Genomic DNA, 24484 nt, shown 5'->3' with positions numbered 1-24484 from the left:
AAATACATTCATTTTAAAAAAAATTCATAAAAATTTTTTCCATAGGAAAATTTTTATGAAAACTGATTCTTAAATTTTATGAATTTTTCTTAAATCTAAACTTTTTTTTAAAGAATTTGTGCTTAAATTTAATGAATTTTTCTTAAAAATGTATGAATTTTGGTTTATGAACAAAATTCATAGTTCTTAAGAATAATAATTTTTTCAGTGTAGTTTTGTCTTTTAATAACATGAGCTTTTTCCATAGGGTCAGAAAAAAACAGCGTCGAAAACAATCTGATAACAAAAAAAATTCAATTTTTCAATGTATATAATTTTTGAGTTTTTTTTTTTGACAACGAAAATCATTTTTCAATAATTCAAAAAACTTAAAAAGTCTCTCCTGAAAATAAGCAAATTCCGACTATTTTTCTCAACGTGCGATATTATACATAAAAAAAAAGGTTTTTTTTTTTTGTCTAAGCTAATTAGATGGACAACAATTTTGACATACCCAACAAGATTGAAGGGATAATTACATTCTCTTCGTGGGAACGTAATATTATACGATTATAATTCTGATACAAAATTTGACAATTGTTATATTGTTTCCAGTAAAGCTTTAAATCTTGAAATAATATTAAGTATAGGTTATAGAAATGTTAGTTTTATATAAAGAATTGCGATATCTGAAAAATTAAACTTTATATGTTTTTACTTGCTTTATAGTTTTACTTTATAGTTTTACCTACTATATCAAGTTATTCGTACAAAAAAAAAGTTGAGATAAAATTTTTCGATGACATTACGATGGTAGACAATGTCAAAAAAAGTGGGTCTCGGAAGTCCGTCTTTCTGTCAGCCCGTCTTTCTGTCAGTCCGTCTGTCAGTCCGTCTGTCAGTCCGTCTGTCAGTCCGTCTGTCAGTCCGTCTGTCAGTCTGTCTGTCTATATACGAAGCTACAGCCTAAACGGATGTACCGAATAATGTCAAACTTGGTACGTAGCGTTATTTGGCGACTCTTCAGAGGGGTTTTTGGAATTAATTTTTTTGGACCAAAAATAATGGTACTTGTCATATACCGGTTTTAGTAAAATTGAAATATCTCGAAAACAGCTCTAACGATTTTGTTTAAAAAATTCAAATGTTAGTTTTAAGCTAAAGTCTATCTTTCAATGAAAAAATTTTTTTTTGAAAATCATTATTAACGGTAGGTACCTGCCATAGAACCGTTTTTTTTTTTTTCAAATCCGGTTATCTCCGAAACTGCTTATTCGATTTCAACGAAACTTTTTGTGAAGAAGCATTTCTATATTTTAAATATAAACCAATAAATAATAAAATTTTCAAAAAAATAATTTTTGGATTTTAAAAAAAAAATTTAAAATTTTTTTTTTTTTGAAAAATCAAATTTTCGAAAACAGGACATTGAATTTTTTTGAAATTTTGTTTTAAGATGCCGATTAGTGATTTCTACAAAATGGCATACCAATTTTATTTTAAAACTTTTTCTTCCAATTATTAATAAAAATTAGTTTTTTTAAAAAACGGCTCTAACGATTTTGAAAAAAAAATTTTTTTTTTAAAAGGCATCTTAATATATCAATCAAAACTGCATACTTGTTTTGGAGGGCAATTTGATTTCAGATTTTATTTAATTTTTTTTTTAAACGAATTTTATTTTTTTTTTTTCCAAATTTCTATATAAAAAGTCTTAAAAATTTAAGCAACTTTAACTCTAAGAGAAAGTTCGTGCGACCCAGTCGTGCATTTTATTTCTAACCCTACTCTGGTATATTTTTCTAAAAATAATTTTCTTTTTCAACCAAAAAAAATCTTGTAAAGAGTAAAATTAGATTGATTTCAATCTACACCGATGAAAAGAAAACTTTTGTTTTCAAAAACAATTTTGTATAAAAAAATTCTTTTTGACGTAGCATTCTCACTATTACCATCAAGGCCAAAAGTTAGATGATACTCTATCATCAGTATAATATTGTTATACCATAAATGAGGTCAAAATGTGAATTGAATTGAAATTGTTTGCAAAAGTCCACTCTTCCTACTCCACCTTACCTACCCATTACCAGTATACTCTACAATTTCATACTTGTACTAGAATGCATTTTCGTCCTTAAAAACCAATCGTGTTTTGCCAGCAGCAGGACTTGTTATAAATTGTTATACTAAATCCAAATAAAATTCAATTAGGTTGTATCTTACGATGTCACCATGTACCTCTACGGTATGTTGTTACGATATCCTGCCACCAGACTGCAACAAAATTTCATTAAAAATGATTTATTGACTGGGAAGCTGAACATTTTTAAGAAAATCACTGTGCCAGCAGCTAGAGCAACCCAACAGAAAGAGTCACAAATGCAACACGTTACAGTTCAAATCGATTAATTTAATTTAACGATTCTACATTTTAGTTGTGATTTTTTTTTTATTCTACAGATCTTCCTTTCGTAGGGAAAAGATACATTTTGAACAATTTGGTGTTGGAATAACCTTCCGTGTTTAGCTAGAGTTTTTGTGTGTTTTAAGGGTAAAAGAACGACGACGCAAGTCCTCAAATGTGCCAACGTACTTGTATGATATAGCGATTTTAATTGAAACTTAATGGGGTAGAAAAGTGCATTTTAGACAAGGAGAAGCAAAAATGTTCATGTTCTTACCATCACAGAACCAAGGAACAAAAAAAAAAAAAACAAAAAACAAGCCAATTGCTTTTTGAAAAGTCGAGGAAAAACACAAAAACACAACAAGAAACATAGAAATAAGAAAAATGTTAGCAATCTCTAGGTACGAGTATCATAAGCTCCATGCTCATAATATCGTGAACAATTTTAAGGTGAAAGTTTAAACAGCATCAATAAAAAAGTATAATATAAAAAAAAAAATTTCGGTACACTTGGTTTGCTTTTAAGGGGGAGCCTCAAAAAAAAATAGAAGCAAAAAAATCCTTATACCTACTCGTACATGAGGAAAATCCTTTAAGCTCGTTTCGCTATAAGGATAAAGTTTTGGCTGCGATAAATTTCAAATTCATGCATTTTAAACTAAAGTTAGACGTTTACAGAGAAATCCTTTGAAATTTAGCTACACACGTTTCGAGTGTTTTTTTAAAAATTTAGGGCAAAAGTTAACTTTGTCAAAAAAATCAAAGGGAATTCGAGGGCAATCAAATCTTAACTACAGGTACAGTTTTAAATTTGGAAAATCAAAATGTTCACATTGAGATTTGCGCTATTTATGTGTGTTTACATTGCATTGAAATTGAGTTTTGAAGGACAAATGTATAAAGTTTTGAGTGATTATTTTTTGCGGCTTGTTGTATGTTTTTGGGGTCGCTGAATCCGAAGTTGCCAATTTTTGTCAGAGGCCAATTTAAGAGGCGGTAGTAAATAAATTGCACGACTGGGTCGCATGAACTTGCTCTTAGTGTTAAAGTTGCTTAAATTTTTAAGACTTTTTATATAGAAAAAAATTTCAAAATCGTTAGAGCCGTTTTTTAAAAAACTAATTTTTTATAAATAATTTTTTGGAAAAAAAGTTTAAAAATAAAATTGGCATGCCATTTTGTAGAAATCACTAATCAACATCTAAAAACAAAATTTCAAAAAAATTCAATGTCCCGTTTTCGAAAATTTGATTTTTCAAAAAAAAATTTCAAATTTTTTTTTTTAATCCAAAAATTATCTTTTTCAAAATTTAATTTTTTGTTTATATTTCAACTATATAAATGCTTCTTCACAAAAAGTTTTGTTGATGAAGTCGAATAAGCAGTTTCGGAGATAATCGGATTTGAAAAAAAAAACGGTTCAATGGTAGGTACCGTTAATAACACCGGCACACAAAATAAAAAAAGTGTCATGTACCAGGAACCAGACCTATCTTTCTAAATGTTTTTGGGCACGCTGAATCCGAATTTCAAGTCCGTTTGGCCCGGTCACCCTCCAGTTTTTACATTTTTATGACTTTTTTGGAGTTTTTTTGCATTTTTCTCAAAACTGAAGAGTGTTCGGGCAAAACGGACTTGAAATTCGAATTCAGCGGGTCAAAAAACATATAGAAAAATATGTCTGGTTCCTGGTACATATAACTTTTTTTTGTGTGCCGGGGATGAAAGCGACATTTCGCGACAGTGCCAGCACACCAAAAAAAAAAGTTGTATGTACCAGGAACAAGACCCATCTTTCTATATATTTTTGGACCCGATGAATCCGAATTTTAAGTCCGTTTTGCCCGGTCACCCTCCAGTTTTGAGAAAAATGTAAAAAAGACCCCAAAAAAGTCAAAACACTTCCTTTTTTTGAGTTTTTTGCATTTTACTCAAAACTGGAGGGTGACAGTGTCAAAAGATAGAAAGATAGGTATGGTTCCTGGTACATGACACTTTTTTTATTTTGTGTGCCGGTGTAATGATTTTAAAAAAAAATTTTTTCATTAGAAGATAGACCTTGTCTTAAAACTAACACTTGCATTTTTTAAACAAAATCGTTGGAGCCGTTTTTGAGTAATTTCAACTTTACTAAAATCGGTACCGTTATTTTTTGTCCAACAAAATTAATTCCAAAAACCCCTATGGAGAGTCGCCAAATAACGCTACATACCAAGTTTGACATTAATCGGTCCATCCAACCGATAAAGTCCCCCCGGGATTTAGGGGCCCCCAAAGATACAGAGCACAAGACGCATGCAAAAACATTCACTAAAATATTCAAACTTGAAAAATGTTATTATTAAAATTGTTATGATAATTAATTTTTGTACACGTCTTTGTTTCTTCGCGTCGATAGTTTTTTTGTTCCTACTACAACTTCAACATTTCTCACATTTTTCAATTCGAAGACACGCAAATTATCACAAAAGTGGGTCTCGCAAGTTCGTTTTTCTGTCTGTATAAGGAACTAAAGTCGAAAAAAATTATTACCAGCATAAGGGTGGTGGGAAAATTTTTAATAAATGGTATATAAAAGGTAAAAAAAAAAATCGCCCATAAACAAATCGGGGGATAATAAAAAGATGTAAAACTTTTACCTTTTTTAAAATAACCTCAGAAATATTGAGAAAATTTAAAAAATGTAATTTATTTATTTCACCTATTTTAAATGTTGTTTTATCAAAATATTATTTTTCAATCAAAAAAGTTACCAAAAAAATTTTTGATTTTTGAAATGTTTGGAATTTCTTTATTTAGATTAAAACATTTTTTGAGGCTATGTAGAAAAAATACACTTTTATTTCAGAAAATATTGAGAAAAATTGAAAAAACAAAAATACGATTTTTAAGATAGATTTTACCATAAAAGACAGTAATATTGGCGAGAAAAAATTTTCCACATTAACTCTATTATACTTTTCTAATGGTCTTTGACATTCTGAATTTGAATTTAGCACTAGAATGCATCTATCGTGCCAATATATAGAGTTTTCCAACCACCCATATGATTCAAATATTTTTTTTTTTTTTTTTTTCAATAATTATTTTCACTGGTCTACAAGATACTTATTCAATTTGAATGAAAAATTTAGTGCAAAAGCATTTACTATATAGCTTTGCTATAAATTCAAAATAAAATTCCAAAAAAATTAAATTTTGGAATGAAAACAAATTTTTTTGAACTATGAAAATATAAATACTTCCTTATTCCGTGACCTTTCTTTTTAAATAAAGTGCATCTTCTTCGTTGGCTATAGCCAACGAAGAAGATTCACTTTATATGAAATTTTTGAAAATGGGATAATTATATTTTTTAGAAGTTGATTAACACTTACTAAAAATTTCCAGCGTTCAACTTTTTTTTCCAAAAAATTAAATAAAGATGGGAGGGGCCCCCAAAATAATTTGGACACAGGTCTACAGGTCTAGCTACGCCACTGATCAAACGAAATATGCTAATAAGCCAATTTAAGGGAATTTGGTAACTTGTTCATCCCAAATTCCTAAAGGCTTCGATTAGCAAAAAAAATTATTAGACCAAAAATTTTTTTCCATGGGTTTTTTTTTCTGACTCTTAAGGAATTTTCAATTTTTTTTTATTAAAGCCAAAACAAGAATTTAAGCTTTCTTCACATTCAATATTTTTAGGATATCATTACTTATCGCTTCCGAGCTTCATAGACCCAAATAAAAACTCTCCACTTAAACTAGCACATTTATTGTGTCATTGAACCCAGAACGCATACATCCGCAAATATACAAATTTCCTCATTGGTAACCCTATATAGTGGTGGTCATAACATTTAACAATTTGAAATATTACATCTGTCAAAAATTCATAGCCTTCTCATAAATCAAATGATAATAATTTTCTTGCTCTACAGAAGCTTTGTTGACAAAACATTTATGTGTGTCTCCTTATCATACAACACTTAGAATTGAAAAAAAAAGAAGAAGAAAACGGACAAATAATAATATTTTTCCATCGGTCATTGTACTTTGGCTTTATTTTTTTTTTCCGGAGTTCATTTTGAAAAAAAAAAAATAAAAAACAAACAGAACCACATCAAGAATCACCATAATAAAATGCGGTAAGTCTACACCTACACCTCTTCAATATCTCCACACCACCTCTCCACTCCAACCCACACAATTGAGACACAAATTGCAAAAAGATGTCATCGTTACAATGTGGGCATTGTGCCACCATTATAGCTCTGTGACAACCAGACAAAACGATAGGTATTCCAGAGAGATAACCAAACAAATGAAGAAGTCCTGGAATGTTTTTTTTTTTGCTTCCTTTTTTTGTTATTTCTCTCCAACAATCACAAGGATGTCTCCACTTTGCTCTCACACTTTGTCCACATAATATTATAGCAGCCTTATAACACCACCCCTCAAGGGGATACTCTTCAAGTTATATTCTTCTAATATTGGCGATAAAAATAGTCACTCTACTATCTCGCAAACAATGTAAAATGGATGCAAAAGAAACTATAACATAAAAAAAAGATAAAAGAATAAAAAAAAAATAACATTTTAAAGATGGAAAAATAAAATAATGGAAAATATCTCTGAAGGATGGAGAAAATTATTATAATGCTCCTTTCCGCACCCGTATCTTTACACACGTACGTACAAGAGAGATGAAATCGTAAGGATTTTATTTGAGAAGAGATTCTCGCAAGGCAAGAAGGCAAAAAGGCAAGAGGGAACTATAAAATCAACTTTAATTGGATGCGATGTCCTCTCTTATCACATTGATCGAACTTTTTTTCACTCTACTTATAGTCTGTCACTATCGAAGACGATGATGGAGAAATATACAGTGGTTCAAGTTGTATGAAAAATTTGTCTTAATCATGAGATGTGAGAGAATACCAAAAACAAGCTTATAAGAAGTTTAAAAACTTGTAATTCCAATTCCAAAGTCGCCCACTGACACGCCCATTTATAGAATTTAAGAAATTTAAATGAAAACTTGTATTTCTTTTATAAAACAAAGTTTTTTAATGGTTTGATGCAATTTGGACAGAAACAATTTTAGGGTCTGTATAAAGGACCTTGACTTCCAACGGCTATATTTCGGAATTTTGAAAAAAAAATATTTGTATGCCAAAAGGTAGCGGGGACTCTAACCTACATTTGGGTACAACTCCCATCCCGGTAGGTCCACGCGTTCTTAAACCGGGAGAACTTAAAGGTAAAAAAAATAGGCCCGATTCTGAAAAAATAGGCATGATGTGGAGGTTCAACATGAAAGATGATTTTTTAAAAATCTGGCAATGTGCAAAGCGTAGGCCCATGACACAAGCTATCATTTGGCATCATTCCCTAAAATTGCTCTCAAGCGGTTTAGCTTCCAGAAGCTTTCAAAGATTCGGGGATTTTCTCACAATTAAAAAAAAAAAAACAATTTTTGTCTAATTTTGAGCCACTGTTTTGGCAGCATGACCGACAAGGACATGGGTTTAATGTTTTCTTATTCAAAGCAAATGATGCATTAAGGATCTCATCGAAGGATATAAACTTCTGTGGCTTTCTATACTTTGTGTATCCTACATAAACTCTAAGGTATGCTGAATAAATCTATGTAAATATAGCTGGAGACCAATATACTTCGTCCGAAAGCAAAAAAGGATGTAAATCTGATGCTGGCTCTACTCTTGCTGCGTTTGCATAAATCGACTCAACGGATATTGCACATAATGGCTCATCAATATGAGGTATTTTCCTATTATGTAAAGGTTTAAATGCTGGAGCTTTGGTCTGGCCTCTGTATGGGGTCTTCAAGGGTTAAGGACATAACTTATTCCAATGTTGTTTATTAACATTGTATCTCTTCTACAAGTACCACAGGTATTACATAGAGATTTCTAGTATAAACCACATTTATAATGATTTTGTCATTGAAAAAGGATTTTCCACAAATTTTATACATTTTGAATGTTTTGTTTGGAACATGTCTGGGAGGCATATATTAAATAAAAAAATATTATTGTTGATTTTATCTACGTGCGATTTGGAATTTTTATGACTCAATTTGAATATCATTCAATATTTAAGCAATAAAATGGGGAATCTGCTTTTTTTTTTTTGCTTATGATTTATTTGTATCATGTCCTTGTGATAGCACAGTATTTATGAGGCACAATGTGACTGAAATATTTTACGTTTTGAAGCAGTTAATCAATTTAATTTTACAATTTAAATATTGTTTTCAAGTTTCAAGTTGTTGAATTAAAAGTAACGTTGCAAATAATTGTTGTGAATTTTTCAACTTTTTGACACACTTTGTGAGAAGGTTTATTATTGTCAGCTTACGCAGTAGAATGAGATAGATCATCATATTCTCCGCATATTGAAATCAACCACTTCGTTGGGCGCCAATTTTTTAACAGATCTATTTAATTTCTTGTTTTCTGTTCTGTTTATTGCTTAATTATTTTATAGTTACGTTAATTATATTTACTATACTATTATGTATTAATATCACTCGGGTGGGAGTGGGTCAAAACTCTGGCTTCAAAATTCTGGTTTTTAAAATTCTGCTTTTTTCAAGAAAATTCTGTTTTTTTTTCAAAATTCTGCATTATTTATATTCTATCTTTCAAAATTCTGCTTTTTAAAATTCTGTTTTTCAAAATTCTGCCAGCGTTTTTTTTTGGGTTAGGGTCAAAATTCTGCCGGGGTCAAAATTCTTTTGTCAAAATTCTGCTTTCAAAATTCTGCTTTACAAAATTCTGCTTTCAAAATTCTGCTTTTCAAAATTCTGTTTTTCAAAATTCTGTTTTTCAAAATTCTGCTTTTCAAAATTCTGTTTTTGAAAATTCTGCAAAAAATTAAAAAAGGGTTTGGAAAATGTTAAAAAGCGCGCGCTTTTTAACATTTTCCAAACCCTTTTTTAATTTTTTGCAAAAATTTGTAAAATCATCTTCTTGAAAAATTTTCTGCTTATTTGATTACTTACCTTCATAATTTGTCATTCTTTGAAAGCAAACTAATTTTTGTTTTATAAATAAATAAATTTGAAAACATTAAGAAAAGGTTTTTAATACATTTCCGAAAATAATTAAAATTTTTTTAATTTATCAAATAAAGATGAATATTCAAAAATTTGAATAAGAAAAGGAATATTTTGTATCAAACAACATCGGTTCCAATAAGTTAAACATAGATTTTATTTGAAAGAAAGTCAGTCTGTGCATTTTAAAAAATATTTGCGACACTTTAACAAAAAAATTTAGGAAAGTACCAATGTTGAATTACATTAATGAGGTGTATTTTTCTTTAGTCAGCGCATATGCTATAAAAAAAAACAGAATTGGCAGAATTTTTTTTGTTCAATTATAATGCTGGCAGAATTTTGAAAAGCAGAATTTTAAAAAGCAGAATACAAAAAAAGCAGAATTTTGAAAAACAGAATTTTCGTTAAAAAAGCAGAATTTTGAAAAGCAGAATTTTGAAGCCAGAATTTTGACCCGATCCCTTTTTTTTTTTTTTTAAGAAAAAAATTCTGCTAATTCTGTTTTTTTTTTTTCATAGCGTTTTCATTTGTAATTTATGTTTGGTACTTTCCTAACTGCCTATAAGACTGACTATTTTATAACTCACATCTAAATACCATTGAAAACTAGTTAGAAACGATGAAGAATATTCCTTTTCTTAATTAAATTAAAAATTATTTTAATTATCATTTTTCGAAGATATTTATCATAAAAGACATTTTTCCAATATTTTTAATTTTATTGATTAATCAAAAAAATTAATAGTACCAATTCGTAAATAAGTAATCTCAAATAAGCAGCTAATTTTTCGAGATGATGATTTTACAAAATTCTGAAAAGAAATAAAAAAGTGTTTTTAACATTTTCCAAACTTTAATTTTTGTTTCAGAATTTTGTAAAACAGAATTATGAAAAGCTGAATTTTGAAAAGTAGAATTTTGAAAAACAGAATTTTAAAAAGCAGAAATTTGGACAAAAGAATTTTGACCCCGGCAGAATTTTGACCCCAATCCCACTCGGGCGTATACGTACTCTTTTTTGCATTTTCTATAGAAAAAGAAAATATATGTATAAGGGGCATGTTAGTAAGGTCAGGCATGCTAAAGTCAAACTTAAAAAATTCTATGTACAAATATGGTACAAATATGGTTTCTATAACCATTTGTCAATCTGTCTATACATATAATCAGGAATATTATCTTGCATTGCATAGCTTCATTTTCTGTGAATGAAAGTTCCTAGAGTTATTTCATTTATCATAAGAATTAATTATCTATCCTACAACATGGAAACATGTTTGTTAAAAAGAGGAAAAAACTAATGTTATAACAATAATGAATATGACACATGTCTAGATGTCAGGAACTAGAAATTAATGTATAAGTTCGGTTTTAATACCTACTTTGTTTGACATTTTACTTGCGATATAGGTACTATAGGGCAAGTTTAGGATTCGTAAAAAAAATCGAACTCAAGATAACAATTTTACATGACATTACGATGATGGAGAATGCCAAAAAAGTGGGTCCGGCAATTCTGTCTGTCTGTCTGTCTGTCTGTCTGTCTGTCTGTCTGTCTGTCTGTCTGTCTGTCTGTCTGTCTGTCTGTCTGTCTGTCTGTCTGTCTGTCCGTCTGTCTCTATCTGGAGCTGCAGCCTAAACGAGTGAAGTGATTTTCTTCAAACTTGGTAGTTAGCAGTTTTTGGTGATTCCCTAGAGGGGAAATTGAAATTTTTTTTATGACCAAAACTAACGGTACCTGCCATATAACGGAAATAGAAAAGTTAATTTTTTTCAAAAACGGCTCTAACGATTTTGATTAAAATTTTTGTGTGTAATACTACACATAAGGGCCAACTTTTTAAATAAAAAAAATATTTTTTGTACCGTTATTAACGGTACCTGTCATACAACGGTTTTTTTCGTTTCTGAATATCTCGTACAAAATTAACCCGATTTAAATGAAAATTTTTATACAAAAGTGTGTAAGTAAAGATAATATTAAAATTTTAGAAAATTTTCAAAAAACGCATTTTTGGTTTTTTAAAAAATATTTCAAAATTTTTTTTTGAAAAATCAATTTTTTGAAAACGGATCAATGAAAAATTTTGAAATTTAGTTTTTATGTGTAAATTAATTATTTCTTCAAAATGGCATACCAACTTTTTTTTTGAAAAATGTTAAAAAAATTTTATATATAAAAAATTATTTTTTTAAAAAACGGCTCCTACAATTTTCAAAATTTTTTTTCTAAAAATACCTTTTTATACGAGAAATAAAATGGCATATTTGTTTTTTTTTTTAAGATATTTTAAAACGGAGTTTTATTAATTATAAAAACAGATTTAATTTTTTTATACTACTTATGAAATTTCTTCAAAATATCGAATTTTAAATTTCTTGAATAAAAAGTTTTAACATTATAGTTACTTTAAGCATAAGAGCAAGTACGTGCGACCCCAGTCGTGCAATTTATTTTGTATGTATTTGTCTTTGTGTATTACATTTGTAATTTGTATTTCCTATTTGTATTTGTTTGAATACCAAAACAATTTAACAAATTACTTTGTATTTTTTTTGTCTACACTTAAAATCGATAAGATGATTTTTATAAAATAGATTTATCATACGAAACAAAAATCTTAGCCCAATTTTTTTAACTGCATAAATTCAGTTTTTCAATAAGAACTTTAAATATTTTTGAAAAGTAGATAACAAAGATAATTCAAAACTTTATAGTAATTGGTTTAATTTAACGTTCCAATGATGTTTAAAACAGTTTTTGTTAAACTGAATACAGCTTGTTCCGGGTTTTGTAAGTGTAGTGTATTTTGTAATTTGTCCCGTGATTGTCCCGTATTTGCAAATTATCTGATTTTTTCATTCAAAATTTTAAAAACTTTGTACGAAAAACAAGATAAACAGTGGTTGCAAATTAAAAGTTTTTCTAATTTTTTCGTATAAAAACTTCAAGCCTAGTTTAGTAACGAAAATTTTTTTGAGTATCCCAAAGTCAAAAAAAAACTCTTTTGGAGCAAGAAAAATTACCTGCACCGTTAAGTATGAGTGACAAACGATTGAAAACTCTCCAATTTAAACAAAGTGAAAAAAAAAAAATAATGAAAATTATTTTTATTTTTAAGCGGAGTGATTGAATAAAGAATAAAGAACAGAAGAGTTAAGAACCCAGCCGAATTTTAAAAACTAAATTAGTACCTACTTAATTACATAAAATTTAAAAAAAAATATTTTGAAATTTTTTTTTCAAAATTTTGATTTAAAAAATTAATTTTTCAAAAACTGTGCCATGAAATGACTTTGTTTGAAAAATTTGTAAAAGTCTAATGTTTTAGCTTTACAAAAAGGTATAGCACGTTATTGTAAGTATAACCGTTGATTCAAAAAAAAAAAATTTCCAAATTAAGTCAATTTTTTTTTTCAATTGCCCCTCCCCGCTAAACCAAGGGGAATAGACCCCCCCCCCCCCTCCAATACGATTTTTTTCTTGTCTCGACCTAACCTACACGCTCTAGCTTTTTGGCACATTACTCCTGAATCACCCTGTATAAAATTACAATACATTAATAAATGTTGGTATTATGCGTCATTTTTCTTGGGACAACTTTTATCAATGTATAAAAAATAGCAAAACTTAATTTTTTTTTGTAAGAGATTTACTAATTAATAAAGAGTATTGTGTATTATGTAGTGTTAAGAAAAGAAATACTCAAAAATAAATTAACTTTTATGTGATTAAAATCAGATTTGATTTTCAGTTTTTGAGTTATGGACATGTCCGGGAACGCTTTTTTTGGGTATATATTAGAAGCAATACAAAAGAAATGGAATTTTTTCTAACCAAAACAAATATATTCTTAGATGCGTGCCAACTATTTTAATTGGTAAATGAGAAAAAAGCTTTAAATAAATGTTATTTTGATTAAAAAAAAAAAATACCTGGACATCAAATTTTCCAACCCTCCATGATTTTGACCTATAAACATCGAAATCGATGCTTTGAATCTTATGTCTTGTATTAAATTCAATGTCCCCAATGGAAATCTTAGAAGGATTCAAGAACAACATACCCATAATCATAATTCCCTATTTTAGTCTAAGAGCCCAGAGCAGATTTTGGGAGTTTTTGGATAACCGAAAATGGGTCATATGTATGTGTAGGTAATAGCGTCCTGATGAAGAATTCGAAAGTCTGGCAGGTTTATTTCACGGCATTCTATGGTTTATGGGGAGTTGAAAAATGCATTTTTTCCGATTTTTGTGTCGAGTATATAACCACTTTAATTCATATAGAGCCGATAGAGGGCGATACCTTGATTGCAAAAAGTTCGGTCCCAGACGTTTTATTCACGGCATTACCCCCGCCAGACGTCCTTGAAGATTCGCGAAATGGCGATTTTCATACAAAAGTCAGAATATTATTTTTTGCAAGATGTATAACCGTCTGGTGGTACCTATTAAAAAATCACCACTACCCATTGATAGAAAATAAATTAGTGCCAGACGTTTAAATCACGGCATTACCCCCGCCAGACGTCCTTGAAGATTCGCGAAATGGCGATTTTCATACAAAAGTCAGAATATTATTTTTTGTAAGATATATAACCGTCTGGTGGTACCTTTTAAAAAATCACCACTACCCATTGATAGAAAATAAATTAGTGCCAGACGTTTAAATCACGGCATTACCCCCACCAGACGTCCTTGAAGAGTCGCGAAATGACGATTTTCATACAAAAGTCAAAATATTATTTTTTGCAAGATATATAACAGTAGATTTATAATAAAGCATTTCGAGACTCTTCAAGGCAGTCTTACAAAAAATAATATTCTGACTTTTGTATGAAAATCGCCATTTCGCGACTCTTCAAAGACGTCTGGCGGGGGTAATGCCGTGGTTAAAACGTCTGGCACTAATTTATTTTCTATCAGGGGGTAGTGGTGATTTTTTAAAAGGTACCACCAGACGGTTATATATCTTACAAAAAATAATATTCTGACTTTTGTATGAAAATCGCCATTTCGCGAATCTTCAAGGACGTCTGGCGGGGGTAATGCCGTGGTTAAAACGTCTGGCACTAATTTATTTTCTATCAGGGGGTAGTGGTGATTTTTTAAAAGGTACCACCAGACGGTTATGTATCTTACAAAAAATAATATTCTGACATTTGTATGAAAATCGCCATTTCGCGAATCTTCAAGGACGTCTGGCGGGGGTAATGCCGTGGTTAAAACGTCTGGCACTAATTTATTTTCTATCAGGGGGTAGTGGTGATTTTTTAAAAGATACCACCAGACGGTTATATATCTTACAAAAAATAATATTCTGACTTTTGTATGAAAATCGCCATTTCGCGAATCTTCAAGGACGTCTGGCGGGGGTAATGCCGTGATTTAAACGTCTGGCACTAATTTATTTTCTATCAATGGGTAGTGGTGATTTTTTAATAGGTACCACCAGACGGTTATACATCTTGCAAAAAATAATATTCTGACTTTTGTATGAAAATCGCCATTTCGCGAATCTTCAAGGACGTCTGGCGGGGGTAATGCCGTGGTTAAAACGTCTGGCACTAATTTATTTTCTATCAGGGGGTAGTGGTGATTTTTTAAAAGGTACCACCAGACGGTTATATATCTTGCAAAAAATAATATTCTGACTTTTGTATGAAAATCGCCATTTCGCTACTCTTCAAGGACGTCTGGCGGGGGTAATGCCGTGGTTAAAACGTCTGGCACTAATTTATTTTCTATCAGGGGGTAGTGGTGATTTTTTAAAAGGTACCACCAGACGGTTATATATCTTGCAAAAAATAATATTTTGACTTTTGTATGAAAATCGCCATTTCGCGAATCTTCAAAGACGTCTGGCGGGGGTAATGCCGTGGTTAAAACGTCTGGCACTAATTTATTTTCTATCAGGGGGTAGTGGTGATTTTTTAAAAGATACCACCAGACGGTTATATATCTTACAAAAAATAATATTCTGACTTTTGTATGAAAATCGCCATTTCGCGAATCTTCAAGGACGTCTGGCGGGGGTAATGCCGTGGTTAAAACGTCTGGCACTAATTTATTTTCTATCAGGGGGTAGTGGTGATTTTTTAAAAGGTACCACCAGACGGTTATGTATCTTACAAAAAATAATATTCTGACATTTGTATGAAAATCGCCATTTCGCGAATCTTCAAGGACGTCTGGCGGGGGTAATGCCGTGGTTAAAACGTCTGGCACTAATTTATTTTCTATCAGGGGGTAGTGGTGATTTTTTAAAAGATACCACCAGACGGTTATATATCTTACAAAAAATAATATTCTGACTTTTGTATGAAAATCGCCATTTCGCGAATCTTCAAGGACGTCTGGCGGGGGTAATGCCGTGATTTAAACGTCTGGCACTAATTTATTTTCTATCAATGGGTAGTGGTGATTTTTTAATAGGTACCACCAGACGGTTATACATCTTGCAAAAAATAATATTCTGACTTTTGTATGAAAATCGCCATTTCGCGAATCTTCAAGGACGTCTGGCGGGGGTAATGCCGTGGTTAAAACGTCTGGCACTAATTTATTTTCTATCAGGGGGTAGTGGTGATTTTTTAAAAGGTACCACCAGACGGTTATATATCTTGCAAAAAATAATATTCTGACTTTTGTATGAAAATCGCCATTTCGCTACTCTTCAAGGACGTCTGGCGGGGGTAATGCCGTGGTTAAAACGTCTGGCACTAATTTATTTTCTATCAGGGGGTAGTGGTGATTTTTTAAAAGGTACCACCAGACGGTTATGTATCTTACAAAAAATAATATTCTGACATTTGTATGAAAATCGCCATTTCGCGAATCTTCAAGGACGTCTGGCGGGGGTAATGCCGTGGTTAAAACGTCTGGCACTAATTTATTTTCTATCAGGGGGTAGTGGTGATTTTTTAAAAGATACCACCAGACGGTTATATATCTTACAAAAAATAATATTCTGACTTTTGTATGAAAATCGCCATTTCGCGAATCTTCAAGGACGTCTGGCGGGGGTAATGCCGTGATTTAAACGTCTGGCACTAATTTATTTTCTATCAATGGGTAGTGGTGATTTTTTAATAGGTACCACCAGACGGTTATACATCTTGCAAAAAATAATATTCTGACTTTTGTATGAAAATCGCTATTTCGCGAATCTTCAAGGACGTCTGGCGGGGGTAATGCCGTGGTTAAAACGTCTGGCACTAATTTATTTTCTATCAGGGGGTAGTGGTGATTTTTTAAAAGGTACCACCAGACGGTTATATATCTTGCAAAAAATAATATTCTGACTTTTGTATGAAAATCGCCATTTCGCTACTCTTCAAGGACGTCTGGCGGGGGTAATGCCGTGGTTAAAACGTCTGGCACTAATTTATTTTCTATCAGGGGGTAGTGGTGATTTTTTAAAAGGTACCACCAGACGGTTATATATCTTGCAAAAAATAATATTTTGACTTTTGTATGAAAATCGCCATTTCGCGAATCTTCAAAGACGTCTGGCGGGGGTAATGCCGTGGTTAAAACGTCTGGCACTAATTTATTTTTTATCAATGGGTAGTGGTTATTTTGTAATAGGTACCACCAGACGGTTATACATCTTGCAAAAAATAATATTTTGACTTTTGTATGAAAATCGCCATTTCGCGACTCTTCAAAGACGTCTGGTGGGGGTAATGCCGTGGTTAAAACGTCTGGCACTAATTTATTTTCTATCAAGGGGTAGTGGTTATTTTTTAATAGGTACCACCAGACGGTTATATATCTTGCAAAAAATAATATTCTGACTTTTGTATGAAAATCGCCATTTCGCGAATCTTCAAGGACGTCTGGCGGGGGTAATGCCGTGAATAAAACGTCTGGGACCGAACTTTTTGCAATCAAGGTATCGCCCTCTATCGGCTCTATATGAATTAAAGTGGTTATATACTCGACACAAAAATCGGAAAAAATGCATTTTTCAACTCCCCATAAACCATAGAATGCCGTGAAATAAACCTGCCAGACTTTCGAATTCTTCATCAGAACGCTATTACCTACACATACATATGACTCATTTTCGGTTATCCAAAAACTCCCAAAATCTGCTCTGGGCTCTCGGTCTATTTGATTAAAACCTTAAGTTTTATTCTCTACGAAACGTATACTCTAGGGACCAAGTAAAAATAAATTAATGTTAATGACCTGGTTAAATTAAATCTATTAAATAAATATGATATCTATTTATTAAAGCATTTTCAGGAAATTGACTTCAATAAATTTTCAACACAAAATAAAGCAAAAAACATAGATTCCAAAAAAAAAAAAAAGGTAGAAGGTTCACAAAATAGCTCTTTTGTATCACAAGACATCCATCTATCTTCTATTCATTTGCCTCCTCTTTGTGTCTCTTATCTTATTTAAGTTACACAATTATGTGGCTCCCCAAACAAAGTTGAATTTCACAGGACTTTACTTGGCTTAGAGATAGAGATATTCTTTTTTTGTGAAAATTGATTAAATTGGTTGAAAGACAAAAGACACACCATCATCACACAGGATTCCATTTCAATTTTATGTGTGTCCTTTCAGTCAATGACACAAAAAAAAAAGGAGAAAAAAACAACAACAACAATATACAAGCTTATCGAATCGAATATTCAGAGAAATGCTTTGTTTTGAAGTGTTATAAGCTTACCAAATCAATCGCAAAGTTAACCAATTTCAGTATATCGCACCGACAACAAAGCTTATTTTACTCTCTCTCTCTGATAACCGAACGTAAACGTAACAAAACAGATGAGATTTTGTATTGAATGTCCTCATAAATGTTATATACTTGCAACAACAAAATGAATTCAGACAAAGTTATAAACATTCTCTCTCTTCAGCATTCATTGTCAAAAAGGTCCTTGTCCTTGTGTTTTAAATGATCTTTGTCTATCTCTCTTTCTCTGTGGTGCAGTTGTGAAACAGGACTTAATAATAATATTTTCCCTTTTTTGCATATTTACCTTCTATGAACCTGTCAGAAGTTTTACATTTCTCGTTAAATTGAAATTTATGCTCGGGGCGTATCGGCAGGATGTGGGTTTGCCAAATGAATATAAAACGGACTATGACTTAAAAGTGTTTTTGTTTTTGTATTATTTTTTTTTGTATATTCAATTTTGATGGAGGTATCATAGTTTTTATGACATGCATATTTTGTGGTGTGTTGAAATAATTTAAAAGTTTGTTGTTGACATTTAAATAATGTTAGCCAACAAAAACAAACTATAAAAATAACAGGAAAATGATTGTAATTTACATTGTGATTAAGGCAACAGACTTTAAAAGGACTTAAGAGATTATTTAGTATAAAAGTGTAGGAGGTATGATTGTTTTTTAAATTCACTAAGCTGCAAAACAAAAAGAAATCCCAAAATTAAAAAAAAAAAATATCACATTCATAGAACCAGGGTTGTAAAAAATATTTTTTTTTGTTTTCCATTAAAATTTTTAAAAAATATTAACTGCAAATGAAAAATATTTGCATTAAAACAAAATTTATTGCAACTACTGAAAAAAAAATTGGCATTAAAAAATATTTTATTGCAACTGAAAAATATTTGCATTAAAAAAAATATTTATTAAAATTACAAAAATTTTGCATTAGAAAAAAATTTTATTGCAACTTAAAAATATCTGTATTGAAAATAAATTTTTTACTGCAGTGAAAAAATTTTTTCTTTGCAAATAAAAAATTTTCTACCATGAAAAAAAATTCAATGCAAAATGTGTGCATAAAATATATGTATTTTTTTTTTTAACCCTCTGTCGGCACACGGGTGCGAATTTTGCAGGACAAAAATAAATAAATTACGATTTTTCAAAAAAGTGGTCACAAAAAAGTCTATTATAAGGGTGAAAATATTTTTTTTTTTCGGAATTGTGAATACAATATTCGAATTCCTCGGAATATTCTACATCAATTTCATACTTGATTCTCTATAAAATATTGTGACCGAAAAAAGTTCTAGCGACATGAAAAAGTATAAACCAAATTCGCACCCGTGTGCCTATCACGTCACAAAAAAGAGGTGTGCCTACAGAGGGTTAATATTCGTCGAATTTCTTACAATTTTGGCTATTTGATCATACATTTGGTTCAATATTATAAATAGTTAAAATAGGTTTTTACTTGCGATATAGGTACTATAGGGCAAGTTTAGGATTCGTAAAAAAAATCGAACTCGAGACAACAATTTAACATGACATTACGATGATGGAGAATGCCAAAAAAGTGGGTCCGGCAATTCTGTCTGTCTGTCTGTCTGTCTGTCTGTCTGCCTGTCTGTCTGTCTGTCTGTCTGTCTGTCTGTCTGTCTGTCTGTCTGTCTGTCTGTCTGTCTGTCTGTCTGTCTGTCTGTCTGTCTGTCTGTCTGTCTGTCTGTCTGTCTGTCTGTCTGTCTGTCTGTCTGTCTGTCTGTCTGTCTGTCTGTCTGTCTGTCTGTCTGTCTGTCTGTCTGTCTGTCTGTCTGTGTGTCTGTCTCTATCTGGGGCTGCAGCCTAAACGAGTGAAGTGATTTTCTTCAAACTTGGTAGTTAACAGTTTTTGGTGATTCCCTAGAGGGGAAATTGAAATTTTTTTTTATGACCAAAACTAACGGTACCTGCCATATAACGGAAATAGAAAAGTAAATTTTTTTCAAAAACGGCTCTAACGATTTTGATTAAAATTTTTGTGTGTAGTATTACACATAAGAGCCAGCTTTTTAAATAAAAAAAAATATTTTTTGTACCGTTATTAACGGTACCTGTCATAGAACGGTTTTTTCGTTTCTGAATATCTCGTACAACATTAACCCGATTTAAATGAAAATTTTTATACAAAAGTGTGTAAGTAAAAATAATATTAAAATTTTAGAAAATTTTCAAAAAACGCATTTTTGGTTTTTTTAGAAATACTTCAAAATATTTTTTTGAAAAATCAATTTTTTGAAAACGGATCAATGAAAAATTTTGAAATTTAGTTTTTATGTGTAAATTAATTATTTCTTCAAAATGGCATACCAACTTTTTTTTTGAAAAATGTTAAAAAAATTTTATATATAAAAAATTATTTTTTTAAAAAACGGCTCCTACAATTTTCGAAAATTTTTTTCTAAAAATACCTTTTTATACAAGAAATAAAATGGCACATTTGTTTTTTTTAAGATAATTTAAAACGGAGTTTAATTAATTATAAAAACAGATTTAATTTTTTTATACTACTTATGAAATTTCTACAAAATATCAAATTTTAAATTTCTTGAATAAAAAGCTTTAACATTATAGTTACTTTAAGCATAAGAGCAAGTACGTGCGACCCCAGTCGTGCAATTTATTTTTTTTTTTTTTCAATGCAGAAAATTTTTTATTTGCAAATACAATTTTTTTTTAATTCAAATATTTTTCAGTTGCAATAAAAATGTATTGCAAATTTTTTGAGTTTCAATAAATAGTTTTTTAAATGCATTTTTTTTTTTTTTTGTCAATTGATATTTTTACAACCCTGCATGGAACACATTTGTATAGTTTGGGGGACGGAAATCGAATGTCCTGGCTCTTGTGGACCAGTCAAAATACTTAAAGAGCAAAAATATATATATTTCTTACATCATTCAATCATTCATATTCCCCCATAGAACAAAAAAAAACTCCTTAAAGCAACAAACTTTATCTGTTCCATACCTATTACATTGTTAATCCTTTCAACGAAAAGCAAAAAAAACTTGGTTTCTAATTGAATGAACATGACATTCATTCGAACTTTGTCCGTGTATCCTTTTCCAATATAATTCATACTGGTAATCAGAAATGACTTAACTTTCGCACGAAACTTCTCGATTAACACCCAATAATAGACTTTCTGTTGCTTGTTAAGCTTAATTAAGACTGAGTAGCTGGCAGGGATATAATAATGTTTGAGAGTGCGAGAGACAAAGAGGAAAATTCCCAAGATTTTGATAATTGATATCCGCTACCGGCACACACCGAAAATATAATTATTATGTCCTTCTGTCTGCACACGTGCAAATACTTAAACCATCTAAAACTTCGGCCTAAATGTACTTATGTGTACATAAATACATACAGATATAACAATTATTATTATTACCTAACCACAAAGCTTCAGTCTGCCTAATGAATACTCTGCTCTTATATGTGCTGCAATTATCTGCCTTATCCATTCCTGTATGGAGGCAACAAAAAAGGGGTTTCGTTTCATTCGTTTGCTTAAATATGGTTATCCTCTCAACTCACATTTATCAACCGCTATCCTCGTTCATTTCATCGCGCCAAGGACAAAATAAATATTCATTTTTAAGCTTAGAATGTGTGTATAAAGTAGACGGAATTAGTTCTATAAGCTTATGTGATGATGTTAAACGGAGTTTCCCATATAAAGTAGATGTAATTAACTTTTTTTTTTACTACTGCGGTAACGACATATACAAATTATAACTGTATAAGGTGAAAAAGAGGATTTTGGCTGGAAGCCTATTTATATACCTAGTCGCATTTATACCACCTAAATTCGCTAAGAGCTCAGACGTTTTTACTAAACATAGCTTTATATACTGCATAGAGGTTAATATGAGTAAACGTTTGAGCACTTAGAGAATTTTTTTATTTAACTTTTAATTTTAGTTCTGAAATAAAAATAATCCCAGTTTTTACACCTTATGAAATTACTTTCAAACTCATTTAACAGGAGGACAGTTAAGTACCTAATAAAATTACAAGTACCAATGTAACATACAAATATCCTCACAGTTTGTAATAATTGAACAGCGATGCTAGTTTAACTGCTATTCATTTTCGTGTCCAGTGCTTTTGAAAATGATTTATTTCTTTTTTATTATTATTTAATTGATATCGCAAAATTATTCGAAATGTATTATTTCTGATTTTTACGTTTTTAGTTCTCAGAAAATGCCTACAAATAAACTTACGTAAATGTCTGCAAGTAAGTAAACTTTCATACTTTAATTTCTGGAAGTAATTAAGATTTTGTAATAAGGTCACTATGGCGTATACGTACTTTTTTTTTAAATTCCATATTAATGGTAGATACAAAGTTTTGTTTCTTATTTCAAGGTTTTTGATTTAAATCTAACGTTTCTTTAAAGAGGAGATTAAATTCTATACAGGGTGTCTCGCAGTCACCCTCGCAAACGAAAACGATTGGTTCCTGAGGTAAGTCGAAAAGCTTATGAAATAATTTTCTCGTAATTTCAATCATAAATCAGAAGAAAATAAATGATACACCATAAATCATTTTTCTGAATAAAATAGTGTCAAAAAAGCAGATAAAAAAGATAAAAATGAATCAACTTTTTTAAATTATTTTAAGTTTTGTTAAAGAAAACAAAGCCAAGAAACATAAAAACCGTTTCTCGAGAACTAAAGTGAAAACTAGAAAATTAACAAATACTTTTTCGATTCAAAAACCAATACGGTGGATACCTGAAATAATTTTTCAGGTATCCACCGTATTGGTTTTTGACGGTGACTGTGGAAAAAAACTGTATATGCATAAAATTGTACAGATTACCAACAAATGGTTTCTGAAGATTTCTGTTTTTCCTGAAAACGATTTTACGATTTAATTTTTAAATTAAAAAAAAAATCAAGAAAATCATTTTTGAATTTTTCAAGATTTGTAGAAAAATCTTTTTTTTTTTCAAAAATCACTTCCAAATCCATGTGCTTGATAATTTGTTTTATATCGAGTAAACGAACAAACATTTTCCTATGTGCGAAGAGTTGGCTTCATATAACTTGAAAAAAACGGAAGATTTTGTTCTGAATTCATCGCATATTTTCTTTCGTTTTTCAGAAAAGAATGATCGTTTTCATTTCATTTTTATAGAATGTTGCCCCAGAGCTGCAAACCAATTTTTTTTAAATTTTTTTTTATGTTTGAAAATTTTAAAATAGGCCTTTCCATCGTCAAGAGCCACAGTGCAGCGGGCTGACACTTGTTCATATAATCAACAGGAAAATATATTGACAAATTCAACTGGGCAATGAAAAATGTGTCAATTTAATTTTTCTTTTTTTTTTTTTGAAAATTTACAGGGTATTTTCTCTTGTCCAAGTGGGAGAAAAAGTACAGATTTTGAGATGGCGAATATAATGGTTAGGTTAGGTTAAATGGGCTGACAGTTGATGTTGTTACCGTCACACTTAGATCAATGTACATAGATCCCTTGTGATACCCTAAAAAAGGGTAATCCTATGAATCCTATGGTTTGTCGAGCCATTTGGTAGACTTGACAAAGTTCAGTAGGCTGTTGCCTGACAGTTCTGATAGCTCTTCTAATTCAATAAAGAAGTAGTTCCTTAAAAATGTTTTTCTAGTGCCGCAGAGTGCTGGGCAGTGACACAGGAAGTGAGTAGTATTTTTTCTCGTCGTAATTCGGCCAAAGTTTCCTGGTGTAACCGCAGGTATCTAGGAGGTTCCATCTTTCATTGGTTTTTTGAAAAATATGTTTGCTGATATTTCGTTTCATTTCACATTGTTTGATTCTGATGTTATGGTCTATGAGAGAAGGATCAAGTACTGAGCCTTCCCTTGCAAGCTCGTCCACATTCACGGTGGCCGGGAACCCAGCAGAGTCTTACATTATGCTGCATACCAAGAACCCTAAGCTCTTCGCGACAGCAAGAAACAAGCTTTGACTTGATTAAGGTGGCAGAAATAGCTTCTATTGCAGCTTGGCTATCAATGAAAAAGGTGATGTCAGCAGGTGATATCGCCATCATGGATATTTGTGTAGCAGCATTTTTCACTGCCAGTCTCTCGGCTTGGAAGACACTGCTGTAATCGGGGAGTCTGAAGGAACTGGCAAGGTTGAGTTTTTCTGAGTAGAAACCTGCACCAACCCCTGTGTTCATTTTTGGGCAAAACGGCGGAACTTAACATTGAAATTAGTGCATCTTCTGTTGCAAGTCATAATTTCTGTGTGTCTGTTAAAAAATCTGTGGAGAACTGAATTTAT

This window comes from Episyrphus balteatus, chromosome 1 (assembly GCF_945859705.1).
Source record: "Episyrphus balteatus chromosome 1, idEpiBalt1.1, whole genome shotgun sequence".
Classification (NCBI taxonomy): domain Eukaryota; kingdom Metazoa; phylum Arthropoda; class Insecta; order Diptera; family Syrphidae; genus Episyrphus; species Episyrphus balteatus.
Note: the sequence above shows the minus strand (reverse complement) of the source record.